This window comes from Lagopus muta, chromosome 11, assembly GCF_023343835.1.
Source record: "Lagopus muta isolate bLagMut1 chromosome 11, bLagMut1 primary, whole genome shotgun sequence".
Taxonomy (NCBI): Eukaryota; Metazoa; Chordata; class Aves; order Galliformes; family Phasianidae; genus Lagopus; species Lagopus muta.
The window spans coordinates 13,605,033-13,617,924 of NC_064443.1; the positions used below are offsets into that span (position 1 = coordinate 13,605,033).

General features: G+C 47.2%; 1 protein-coding gene across 3 annotated transcripts in view; it reads right to left on the reverse strand.

The window, feature by feature from the left end:
• PRICKLE2 (prickle planar cell polarity protein 2) overlaps window positions 1-12,892 on the reverse strand; it is an 88,627-nt gene that overhangs the window by 28,654 nt on the left and 47,081 nt on the right. Inside the window, exon 1 of one of the 3 annotated variants that reach the window (XM_048957481.1) lies at window positions 6,459-7,527. The exons of the other annotated variants lie outside the window; for them this stretch is intronic. The gene's annotated coding sequence lies outside the window, so the exon portion shown is untranslated. Of the gene's footprint in view, window positions 1-6,458; window positions 7,528-12,892 lie in introns of those variants that run through there. 3 annotated transcript variants of the gene reach the window in all.

Consider the following 12,892-nt stretch of genomic DNA (forward strand, 5'->3'; position numbering starts at 1 on the left):
TTAGTTTGTGCTAATCAAAGATCGGTGACTTCTACGGAATTAGGTATCCTTTAGCTTTTCTTCATGCAATGGAAAGGGGAATCAGGCCTACATCTCAGAAATAATAAGGTAACAGACAGTAAAGTAATGGGAAAGTTTCTGTGATCGTTGCAGCTTTCTCTGCTGCAACGGAAACCAAAGAAAATAGGAGGGTGGCAATAGTTAAACATCAGGTCTTGAATTCTCAAACACCTTTCTTTCTTTTTCATCACTACATAAAGGCCAGCGAAGCATAACAGTGCTCAGATCCAGCTTTGAGTCTAAATTTCCACTTGGCCATTACAGCACAAAAAATGCACTCTAGCAAAAGTCAAGAGGCTCCGTTCAGTCAAGCCAGGGAGATTTGCCAGATTTTCCCATTTCCTGCCTTTCATCAGATCTAACATACACACAGACCCAAACGCACACCGAGCGTCTGGTTCGCATCCAGCCAGAAAGTCTCGGCACCGCCTCTGGCTGTTACCTTAAAAAATAATCAAGGCGCAATTTCATGTGAATACTTTAATTTATCAGCTACCGTGCAAAGGCTCGGCCACAGCGAAGCCCCTGGTTTCTTAGCTCTTTCCATCTCATTTCATGATATGATTAGAAGCAGCTCAACATGCAACAAGACGCTAAGAATAATTAATAGCTCCAGAGCCTCGAATTCAGCGTTTGCGACTTGGGCAGTTCTCCTAGTGGAGTTTAGGACTCTTTTGCCAAATTTAATTTTCAGGATATCAATCACATGCTTCAAAGGGTGACAGCCCAGCAGTCTGCTCTTGGAAAACTAATGAGAGAAATGGTGGTATCAGGTGGCAGGATGGAGACAACGGCCCCGGGAGGGAGGCTGAGCGAGGGCAGCCTCCGTCCCAGAGCTCTGGGATGCGCTACGTGCCAGGGGCCATGGCTACCACAGCAGCACGATGGAAAGGAGTTCCCTCTGCCATCTGGGTTTTAGAATCAGCTTCACATCTTCCAGCGGTGGCTAGAGGAGGTTTTCATGAGGATTATTCACCAGCCATACCCTCCTGAGGGCAGAAGTCAGATTGCTTAAAAATTGCTTGGGAGGATCAGAAAAGCAAAGGCTGAGAAGGACGCATGGAGCCCATCTGCTCAGCTGTGATGTCCCCAGGCCAGGACAATGGGCTTTGTAACCACTGCACTGTCAAAAAGCGAGCATCTCCAGGGATGGAGTTTGTGCCACCTCCCTGTGAATCCCACCAACTTCATGATCTTGCCCTTGAAAGGTTCACTTCTCCTTTCCCCTCGTTAAAAACAGAAGATTAACAGTTTTAATTACAATTATTTTCTTTACGTTAGGTTATGTTGTTTCACGGGAACAATACTAAGTGTCTTAGGAGTATCCTTCTACTTCTATGATATGGTTTCCATGACTTCTTCACATAGGTCTCACTTACTCAACTTTATCATCTTTCAGCTCTCTATAATTAAAAATAATTCCCGGTAGTAAAAGCTTAATATAAAATCGTACATTTCAAAACGTGAGATGAAATTGGAAAAGCAATATCCCCAACCACACTCAGAGCAGAGTGGCGTTAAGCAAGATAACACCACTGCAACAAAGTGCTGATGCTCGACCGTATGGATGGTGGCAGAAGTGACAAGATCCTGGTGGTGCTGATACTTTGGTGCAGAGCCAAAAGCTTTGGGAAGTATTTGGAGTCACCAACATGCCTCACAGCTCCCTCCAGCTCATTAGGCATTACTGAGGCTGTGGGATAAGCACACTGGGGTGTCCCAGAGAAAGCAGAAAAGATCTGCAAGCTTATCATGCAGAAGTGCTGCCCTGGTGAGTAGAGATGCCCAGCAACAAAGCCACTGATGCTGTTCCTGAAAGGTGGGAATATCTCAGATACTTGCTCAAGTCGGAGCTGAGTGAGGACTGCTGAACAGAAGCCTAGTAAAGCTATGCTTCTTAATAAAGCACAGAAAGTCGATGGCATCCCCAGTCTTGGGCCCAGAGAGCAAACAGAAGAGCTGCCAAGCAGCAGGAGCCTGTGGGCAAAGAACAAAGGAGAGAGGGAACGTGCTGCTGTGGGAAGCATGGCTACAGAGCATCCCCAGGAGCTGTGCATGGGGCAGCCTCACAGCCAGGCTGAGAGGGAGGGAAGAACACTGGGAGAAAATAACATTTCCTGGTTTCAGATTTAGCTGGAAAGAAGCCCGCCTTGAATTGACTGCACATGGTACAGAGCAGCAGCGGCTCAAAAACAGATTGAAAAATTTGTTCGACTTAAGGTCAGCAATTCATCTGATGAAGTTACAAGATGGAGGGATGTGATTTTGCAATGGCTGCTTGACGCGGTGCTGCTGGCACACATGGGACCCACCATCCCATGCAGCCCTCAGCTGAGCACTCTTCCTTCTACAGCATAAAAACAAAACAAAACCCAACAAGGGAATGTGAAGGAAGCAGGGCCAAACAGATCAAGAGGAAAATCTGGCTCCCAGTCCCCTCTTGCTTGGGATGTAGAAGCATGTTTCCGGCCAAGGTCCATCTCCATGAGGTTCAACATGAGCCCAATTGATCTATAGGACAAGGATGTCTCTTGTTACATACAGCAGTTAATAGGGCACAACCTCTGTCATTGCCAGAGCCCATAACCTCAGCACCAACAGTAAGTGAAACTGCTGAAAAAAACCCTGGGAAAGGCAGGACTGAGAGCAGAGAGAGCCTGAAGCCAAGGCAGCGGGAGGAAGAAAACAGCTCTTTGCAAATGGTTTGGGACAGCAGGAGCAGAGCCTGCCAAGCTGGCCTCATGCTGCGTCCCTCCAGCCAACAGCTCTCAGGCTACATGAGCACAGATTTGCTCTCCTGGGCTTGTTAATGTGCAATGCTCCTGCCCCCATAAACCCTGTCTGCCTTGCTGAGGATCTTATTTCCAGCTCAACTGGATGGATACACGGGCATCACGCAGCAAATGCTGCCATGTTAAAATTCCTCTTGGATATAGAGGGAACTGGACAAACAGTTCTTATCACCCACTGGCATTGCTTATCTCTGTTCCTTGCTTGTTTTTTTTCCGGGATGGAAATAAATGGGTTGCATGAGGGAGCAACCCTGTCACTGAGACAATGTGAGAACAGAGCCTCATCTGCAGCACAGGGCCACCAGACGTCTGTGTTACGCTCTATTATAAAGGATTTGCATGAATTTGTGCTCACATTAGCATGCAAGATTGGGAATCCCTCAAAAAAACAATTCTTTACTCAGCTTGGATGCAGTGTGTAAAATATAATGGGGCAATTCCCTTGCATCAAGGTGTAAGATGTACATGGCGCTCTGATTTCTTCCTAGGATTGAGCCATCATTCTGATTGCAATCAGACTTTTCAGTCACCAAACTACAAGACTTCAAGGAAAAAGGGAAAGGCTGAGGATTTGGAGTGGCTCATGTGACCCCTGAGCCTCTTAACAAGGGTTTCTCAATGTCCCTGCCTGTTATCCCCTCCCTTCATTTGGGAGCTAATCAGGCATCCTGCCACCCTGAGCTCCAGCTACGCAGTTCCATTTCCCCAGATCCCACAGGCAAGGCAGACATCTGCCCAAACTGGAGAAGGAACACAGCCCTACGCTCCCACAGAATGCCCTGCAAATCTCCTCCAGTACAGGAACCTCTCTCTCATTTTAAAGATGGGAAAGCTGAGACATGGCAGCAGGAGGTGTCGTGGGGCTCATAGGGAGCATCCAGCCCAGCTTTCCCCATTGATGCCTGAAACATCAGAGCCCCAAGAGAGAAGCTGGGTGCCCTCAAAGCTCAGCTGCAAAGCAATGTCTCCTGGGCAAAACCTTTTGCTGTTTCACACTCTTCTAGACTGCAAAAAAAAAAAAAAAAAAAACCAACTTATCAGCAGCAATGAATTGCAAAGAATTCGTATCGTGTTTGGGTTAAAAAGGGAAGCTTTTATCTGCAAAACTGGGATGCAGTAAGTCAAAGAAAGGGCCACAGACATTTCCAGTAGCAGCAATCCAAAGGACAAGGTGCCCTTGGTGTCCTCCAAGGACAGCTCACTTGACCTAAGATGCTGTAGGAACAGCTGGCTTGAAAGATCAACATAAGGCAGCAGCAACAGAGAACAGCAATGCCATGAAACAAAGGAAGGAATAATCCAGCAGCCAAACTATTCCCACAGATGCAGCTCCAGTGCTTAACAGTGGACTGGGCATAGCTGCACATCTCCAGAAAGGTTTGCAGTAAGTCTCACTATTGCAATTCCTCCTGATCTTCCTGGTGCCAACAGCAGAAATTGCTGATGTACTGAGGTTGGCGTTTAAAGTTTTATTATGAACCCCATTTCCACTCCTGGAAAATTTCTCCTCTCCTGGCTGATGCCATCCATGCTGAGTCTCGAATGGAGACCCATTTCATTTTTAAGATTTGGTAAAAATCCTTTACCATTTCAAGATTTCTTCCTTGCTTAATTACAAAAAAAGAAGAAAAATTAAAAAATCAAGAGCTACTCCTAGCATTGCAGAAATAGTCTCAGAGGATTTCTTGGGTTGCCTTCTTGAGTGAGTCAGGCCATTTGCTCCAGGATGGGTCCATACCACACAATCCCCAGTCCCTGCTTCCCTGGGGCACAGCCCAGAGCAGCCCCCAGGCTGCCTCCGGTTCTGCTGGCTGTGGGTTTGGCATCATGTGGCAGACAGGAACCAGCAGCACAGAGCTGTCCCCAGGGATGCCAGACACAGGGCTCAGCCGTGGCTGCTGAGGACCGAGCCCTGGCTCTGGGCTCAGCATTACTCCCATTTGTGTGCTTCATGGTGCTGCCCTACGCCACAGGTGATCTTGTCAGATTTTTAATTAGACCGTTCAGCAGCTTTCCAGACTAACAAGATACAGAGCTGTATTTCAATGGGAAGGAAGAAAATTGCCTCCAAGCCACAGGTTCAACACAAGTCCTCAGCCTTCCAAGCCTGCATGACTCAGGTCCCTCTGTGAGCAGCATCTATCCACCTGTCCCTCTCACTTCACCCACAACTCTGCAGCTCCAGCAGTTTCTCCCTTTTGCAATGGCCCTGCCAGAGCAAGAGCTGGGCTTTGCCCTGGGGCTGGATGTGCTATTTAAAGGGCCAGCACCGGCTTGCATTTGTGGCATGACAAACAGAAACCCTGGGAAGCAGTAAACACATTTCTATCTGAGCACATCCTGGACCCTATGCCCAAAAGGAAAAGAAAAAACAGTTGATAGGCCAAATACTCGGACACAGGATGAGCTGCTCTGGAAATGGTCATTATTTCAAAAGTTGAGGCTTAGGCAGCATCCCCTGAGACAGCATAGTGACCCATTTGTGCAAGCAATCACTGCCAGACCGCTCAGTTCATAGCTAACCCCAGCCAGCAGCAAGGGGACGGCGCTGGGTGCTCGCTTTGGCTGGAGCCGGCTGGTCTGAAACAAGCAGCAGGAGGAGATTAACATGCGAAGTAAAACATAATCTGGTTAGCTGCAGATCGTTTTACTTTACAAATCTGTAACCCAGGCTCATGCCAGTACCCTGATAAATACAAGGCATTGATGCCAGACGTGCGAGTGCTCCTGCAGCAGGTGAAATAATAACGGAATAAAAATAAGTCAGATGGGTTACATGATAACAGAGCTAAAACTGAAAGGACGACACTGCATCTGGTGCAAATAATTATTTTGGCATTATTCTGCCCAGTGCTAATCCTCAACAGCTCAGAAAGATTCAATCACTGTTTAACCAAGGCATCACGACTGCAAAACTGGATTAAAATCTTTCCGTGGTCACAGGTCACGTCTGTGTCACATCTGCTTAAAATGTTCTTCCAAGGAACAGAAAAAAAAGGAAATCTGACTTTACAAGATTGCACTGCAAAACACAGCCTCCAGGTTTCAGTTCTAGGTTGATTTATGCTTAGGCACTGTAGCATTAAAAAGAAGGATGCAGAAAGATTAGTACTTTAAAGCTTGCTATCCTTGGGAATCCAAAAGCAGCACAATAAACATCTGAGCTGTAATGTCATCATCCAAGTACAGCCTGCACAGTCTGCTCAGCAATGCCCGGAGAAGCCAGGCTTCCTGGAGATGCACTGACCAAAGCAATGAAATTAGCATCGAGAGAAAAGGAATTTTTAATACTTATTCTTATTTAAAGCCAGCTGAGCCTCCCTGATTATTTTTAAAACGAAAAATCTGTTCAAGTGGCATCCCAGCGTCCGACTTCCTGCAGCTGCAGAGCTGCAATTTAACCATTAACCTTTTCCATCCATAAACAACGAGAACAGTGAAGGTTGGGAAGAAACCCACAACCCCTCCAAAGGTCACCGCTAACAGTGCGCACAGCAAACTTAGCGCGCAGCGATGTGCACGCACGGAACGCTGCTCCTCCCTTCTCCTATTGCCCCCTAAAAACGTTATGACAGCTCCGAAGTTGTTCCAAAGGCAGCCTCTTACCTGGCGGCGTGGATGACACTGCTGCTACTCGTTCCAGCTCACTCGGGGCTGCCCAGCTGCTCCCAGCACCGCAGCACGGTGAAGCATCCTGGATGCGGGCAGAACGGTGCGACAGCCTGCATGCACCCGCTGCCGGGCGGCGGGGCGAGACGCAGGGCTGCGGCCGGAGCTGCTCAGAGCAGGCTCCTGCTGGATGTTACGTGGCAGCAGCAGAGAAAAATCACCCCTGGAGAAACGCGCTGCTTTCCCCTCGTGCGCTGAAGCGCTTGAATTCCAGCTCCCAATCTGGACGGATCCCACCTTCCGCCAAAAGCCTCAGTGGTGGCAATAGGACGTCCGATTTGCTCTCCGAGCACCGGGCACTAACGAGCAGAGATGCAGCCCACAGAGAATAACTGCGGGTGCGGGAGCGGCGCGGGGCTCTGCTGTTGCATTGCTCTCCTCTCCTGCATGCTAATGAGCAATGATGTCAGCAAGCCAAAGTCACCGCATCCGGACCGCGCGCCGCTGCCCGGCCACCCTCGCATTTATTTACATGGAAATCAGCCTGCTCTTATAAATCAATAAGCCCCGCAGGCTGCTTCAGGGAAGGGAGAGCAAATCCTTCCCTCTGGCTTGCATGTGCGTCTGGCAAACTGTTGGCTCCGCACCAGCTGCCCCAATTGAATGGCGTGAAGCCGCTAATTATCCTTCTCCAGCTATCGTCTCATTTGATACTGACCGAATCGCAAACTCGCTGTCAAACTTAAAGTACTGCTTCGTAGGTAAGCAGGCTATTAAAGCAGCGATCTGCTGGCTCTGAGCAGTGGATCGTTTTTCTCCTGGCTTTTAATGCCCTCTTAATTATTTTCTGCAGTCATTTGCTACGATTCCCCACTGGTTTTTCGACGCAGCCTGTTTGTGCACCAGCAGGGCTAAATATTCTAGGAAATGCAAGTCATTAGCTCGGCCTTATGGGCACTGCATATTTTAATACATTTTCTTTCATATGGTCTTGAAAGATGCCTGATTCGCACCTTCTGTGTCCCCTGGGAGCAGCTTCAGCAGGGAGGCTGAAGCTCCCCTCCCTTAATTCCCAATATTCACAGCCATTACTGGCATAGTTGAGTTCTTTTTATTTATTTATAAGCACAGCTGCAAGCGCAGGAGTTAAACCCTCAGCCTGTTGCTGTGCCCAGCTGGGTCCCTGGCATCACCTGCACCTCTGCTTTTCGGTGATGAGGAGGATGCCCTGGAGCAATGCTCATAGTAAATAAGCTCCTGCAGCCCCCCAGCCTCCTGCACTGGCACATCCTGTCCCTCCCAGCTTGTGCCTGCCTTTAGGCAGGCTGTCAGCTCGCCTCTGTCTGCTTCATGTGCCAAGGCCCCACGATGATGTATTTTCCTCTTAACTTCAGAACATGTTAATTAAAATACAAAGGAAGCGAGACAAAACTAAGCAGGGTAAAAGCAAATAAAGAAGCCTGCTTCTAAAATGATAGCATAGAGCAGAAAGTCTGTATGCAGAGCAGGAATTACTCACATTTACTGTAATGATCTTCCTGGAAATATGTTGTTAAAAGCAGAGTAAGGAGGGGCTGCGGCTGGCACAAGAACATGTACCATGCCGTGTGACAGATCCTGTAGGTGCTTTTTTTCACTGAACACCAATACAGTGCCTGACTTTATCTGCATTCACTCCCAAGGAGCAAAGACCCTTGGCTATAAAGCCTTGGGAACAGAGCATCTATCAGCACTCCAACTGCCCCTCATGTAGCAGAACCATTGCCCAACCCCACCGCCTGTCCCCATGATGCAGTCAGCAGCAGCTCTGACCTCCCAGAATGACCCCAGTGTGGGGCAGATGGAGGTGTGAGTCCCATGCCCCCAGCTGGACATCCTACAGTAAAGTTGGGCTCTGCAGTATGTTCTGCTTGGCTGTCCTGGCCAACTGGATCATCCCAAAGAAAGGAATCATACCAGAAACTGCAAATATATTTCAAGACTGATGCACAAAGATAAAATGTGGGTGAGAATCATGAGCTGATGTAAAGGATCAGCAAAACCACTGCTTATAGCCTCTCAGCTTCATGGCTAGCTCTAAGCAAGAGAGCTTTGCGTCTCCAAACAGCAAGTATTACTGTTGATCCTGGCATTCTTCCTACTCTGACACACACAGGCCTGAACATCCACAAAATCCAATGAGCAGGCTATTCTGAGACCAGAAATCAGATTAGAAGATGCCACTTTTGGACATGTAACTGTCTAAGGCACATGGAAATCAGCCTTCCTGCTCTGAGCACTGCTGGACTGCTGGCAATCTTTACATATTACTGTTCCCTAATGCAACAGTTGAGAAAAGACCGTGTGTTGGGATAACTCCAGAAGACACACACTATTCCTTGATGGATACAGGTGAAATGGGTGTTTCATTAAGCAGCATGGTAAGGACTAAGCCACTGGAGCACGTTTCTGAAGGTCACACGGAGGACTTGCACCTCTACAAGACAGGATGCTAACAGCTGTCTGCAGGGAAGCCAACAACCCAAGGTAAGACCTCAGCTGCTGTAATAAAGAATGAAAAGCAACTTCACCAAGAGCAGGGAGCCCATGCTCAGGTTCAGAAGCAAGTGATGGATAACTCTTCTTGTGATTTTAGCCATATCTTTTTGTCCTTTGCTACTGGTTGTAAAGGCAAAGACCTGAACGTCACACTTTCTGCATTTGCACAAGCTCATCCCTGCAGCTAATCTAACAAATCACTCCAAGAGCCCCCTAAGTGCTGCCTTCTCCCTTCCCTTGGCATACTGCTCAGCCAACAACCCACTGAGCTCCACGTGACATTGTGGTCACAGCACGAGACAGGGCACGGCCACCTGCAGCCACACAGATGTTGCTGAACCTGATGGGTATCGGGTCAAGTTGCCTTTCTGAATTATTTACCAACATCCTCCGCTGCAGCTTGACATGGACGTGCTGCCTCAGGATATCTGCTGTCCCAAAAAGCTGCCTGTGGGATGTAGGCCCAACAGCAGACACACGGTCCATAAGAACAGCTATCCGTGCTCCCTGCTAACTCAGCTAGCAAGCAGAACTGCTGCATGCAGCATCGTTCAGAGCAAGGCACAGTGCTCAGGACACATGGTGCTGGCAGACTGTCCCCAATGCTGGAGCTGCAGACTGGATTCCAGTCCATCATTGCATCACATCACCCCTCCGCCCCCCTTTTTTTCTTTAAATCACCTTAATGCAAGAAGCTTTGCAGAGCTTACCAACAATAAGGCTTTTCATAACCTCCGGCTTTAACTCTGCGCTACGATGCTTTTTATTTTTGTATGTTACCATCAAATTTGTAACAGAATGTGAACAACAATCTGCATGCTTAGGCTTTATTTTCCCCCCTTTGCTAGCCTGGCAATATCCTCATCTAAAGGCTTTTTAATAGTGTCCTTTAATAATGTTTACAAAAGCCTCATTAGAGCTCTGTATCAAAACTTAAGCTAAACAAACCCAAAGCACTATTTTTTAATTAAATATTTTTCTTGGGCCCTTTCCACGAACAATAAAGTGCTCCGTGAAAATACACTACAAAGGAAATCCATAAATCTTCAGCTTATCTCATGGTAAATTTTCCAAAGATCTAAACCTCAGATCAGTAAGACAAATTAATTGTCCATTTGCACCAAGCTGAAGATGCACTTACAGGACAGCCCTGTGCCACCATGCACCTCGCCACCTGATGCAGCCAGGGTTGTTGTCACTTTACATGAATTTTATTGTATTTTTTTGCTTCAAACCTGTCTGATCGGGTGTTCCAGGTCACTGCTTATGCCCTGAGGGTTTAATGTGTCTGCTCACAGAGCTTCTCTCTATGCCATGCACAGCAAGGAGCCTCCACCTGCTGCCTCCAAAAGCTGTGCAAACCCCCAGCGTTCTGTTTCTCCCACGTGTAGCTGTCCCTGTGCTCGGTGGCCAGATGTGAGCCATTCCAGAGTCCTGCAAAAGCAGCACAATTCCAAGCACCATTCCAAATGCAGGGAGATGGGTCACAGAGGATCACTCAGAGGGAAGAAAGGTAGCAGAATGGGTTTTTGTTTCCTACTGAAGAGCGTGAAGCAGACCAGGGTGATACAATATCATCTTGGAAGGGCAGATGGGCTGTGGGGCATTGGTTTGGCCCACCCCAAACTCTGCTCATTACAAGGCTTCTACACTTCATCTAACCTTGACATTGTCATAGGTGGACTGGGTGATCTTAGATCACCAACCTTGGTGATTCTGTGATTCGATGATTAAATTCAAAATAATAAAATTATACAAAATAGCAGTTCAATTTAGTTTCATCAACCCAGACTCTTCAGGATCACGGACCTGGAGTGCACAGATCAGATCAATGCATTTTAGGATATCACAAGATTTACACCCTGACTGTCCTGGTATGAAGGTTTGTTGGACACCACGCGTCCCTGAGACCACTTGGCATCGGATACATATGACAGTAGTTGTTTGCTATTCTTCCTTTTAATTAGGAACAACAATTTGTTATCATAGCTTGACATTTGTTCATACTTAGAAATTGCTTCCTTGAATGATATGCTGAGATTACAATGGGTTTTCTGTGTTTGTATTGGTTTTAGTAGCTCATAACAAACCATGAAATTCATTACTCTTGCCACAAGCACCCATGAGATACGCCACAGCCAGGGTGTGATTTATACAGAGCTCAACTCATGGAAGTTAAAAGGTTTTTAATGCTGCCTGCAAGATCTCCAAGATTTGATGTTTTATACTGTGAGTTCCAAAAAAACAATGGGTGCAAACTATTCTGTTGTTTTATTTGCCTGAGGAACTCAAGCGTTAAAATCAGGGTACAGTCAATTCACTAAACATTCATTAACTTAAGTATATAATTTGAACAGCTTTTTTAATGGTAAGCCTTTTGTCCTCCAAGTTACTACATCCTTATCATAACTTACTACATCCTTATCATTTTTAACAGCATAGATGCTGTATACAGGCAGATACTTAACAGCAAAACTTCTCTGCTACAACATAATCCAGCAAAAACATTCTCATTGAAAGAAATCACTGGAAAGCAGCCTGTGCCCTCAGCATCCTAAACAGAACAGGCCTGTCAGTCATCTCCCAGTCCCATTTCTCACTGCCATGTCAAGCCTTATACATCAAGTACAATATCCAAATCACCAGCCCCATCAAGATCATTAGAGCTGCTCAGCCCATCATGAAAAGGTCAGCGCGGTGCGGAATCAATCACAGCGCCCATCAAAGGCAGCTGCGGTTGAGAAGCCCCAACCCCTCCCTCCTGTAACTGTCATCTCTTAAACTGGTTTCCCTTATTGTAAGGCATGGCCCAGCTTTTATCTTATCGCAATCTACAGGGAAATGCAACTAAGCCAGCTGCCAAACGAGCAGGACTCCAAAGGAAGGATTAAGACCGTATCGGGTCTGGGTTGACCACCTTGCAAGGAGGTGATGCCATCACAACAACGAGGCACAGCTTACAGTTGTCCCCAGCTGGGGAATTGCATGGTTGCATCCCACCCATGGAGGAGCATGAGCATGACACCAGTGTCACCACAGCAGCGTGACAACACCAGCTCATGGCACTTCCAGCACTGGCCCATCAGAGCCGCCTGCCTGCAACAGGCACCAGGAGGGCTGAGAGCACCCAGTCACTTTTTAAGGGGGGGGGTCAACAGCAATATCAACTGCAATTGCTCCTACCAGCCTCTACTTACTTGCTCAACAGGCTAAAAGCCACAGGCCATTCTTTCTTTTTTTTTTTTTTCCCTTACCAAACTGTGCTGCATAAAGCATTATCTTCAAAGGTGCAAAACAAATAAACATTTGCTAAACATTAGCAGACTAAATACATCAGTCTTTTAGAAGCAATTAATGCTGCTAGAGACTTAGCAAGTCTCATTGTTCCATGGTTCAGAACGGGCTGCTCTTCAAAGTGAGAGCTAGGTGACAGTGAATAACCCCCCCACAAAATGAAAACCAGGTTGGGAATCCAGAGGAGTTGGGATTGCTTTTTGTTGAGCATGTAACTTGCATTGCTTCCTTACAACAAAAGAACAGCTGATATTTTGAAGCCAATTTTGAGGCTGAAGGTGCGGATCAAAATGCTTTGCTCCCCCAAGCTGTCATGGCACAGAGGAGATGGGGAGCATTGTGACCCAAACAACATCTCACCTGGCTCTGAAATAAGCCTACAGAAACCAGCTCAATGCCTCAAATTCCTTCTATGTGTGAACCATGATGATCCCCCTGTATCAGCAGGGGAAAGCAGAGAGGAGGGCAGCTGGGCTCCCTGCAGCACCGAGCAATCCAAATGCATCCTCCTGAAAGACAGTCCTTATCTCGAAGATGAGCAGCTATGGATGGCCAAGCAGACAGATGGGGGAAGGAGAAGGGGAGCTCACGATACTGGC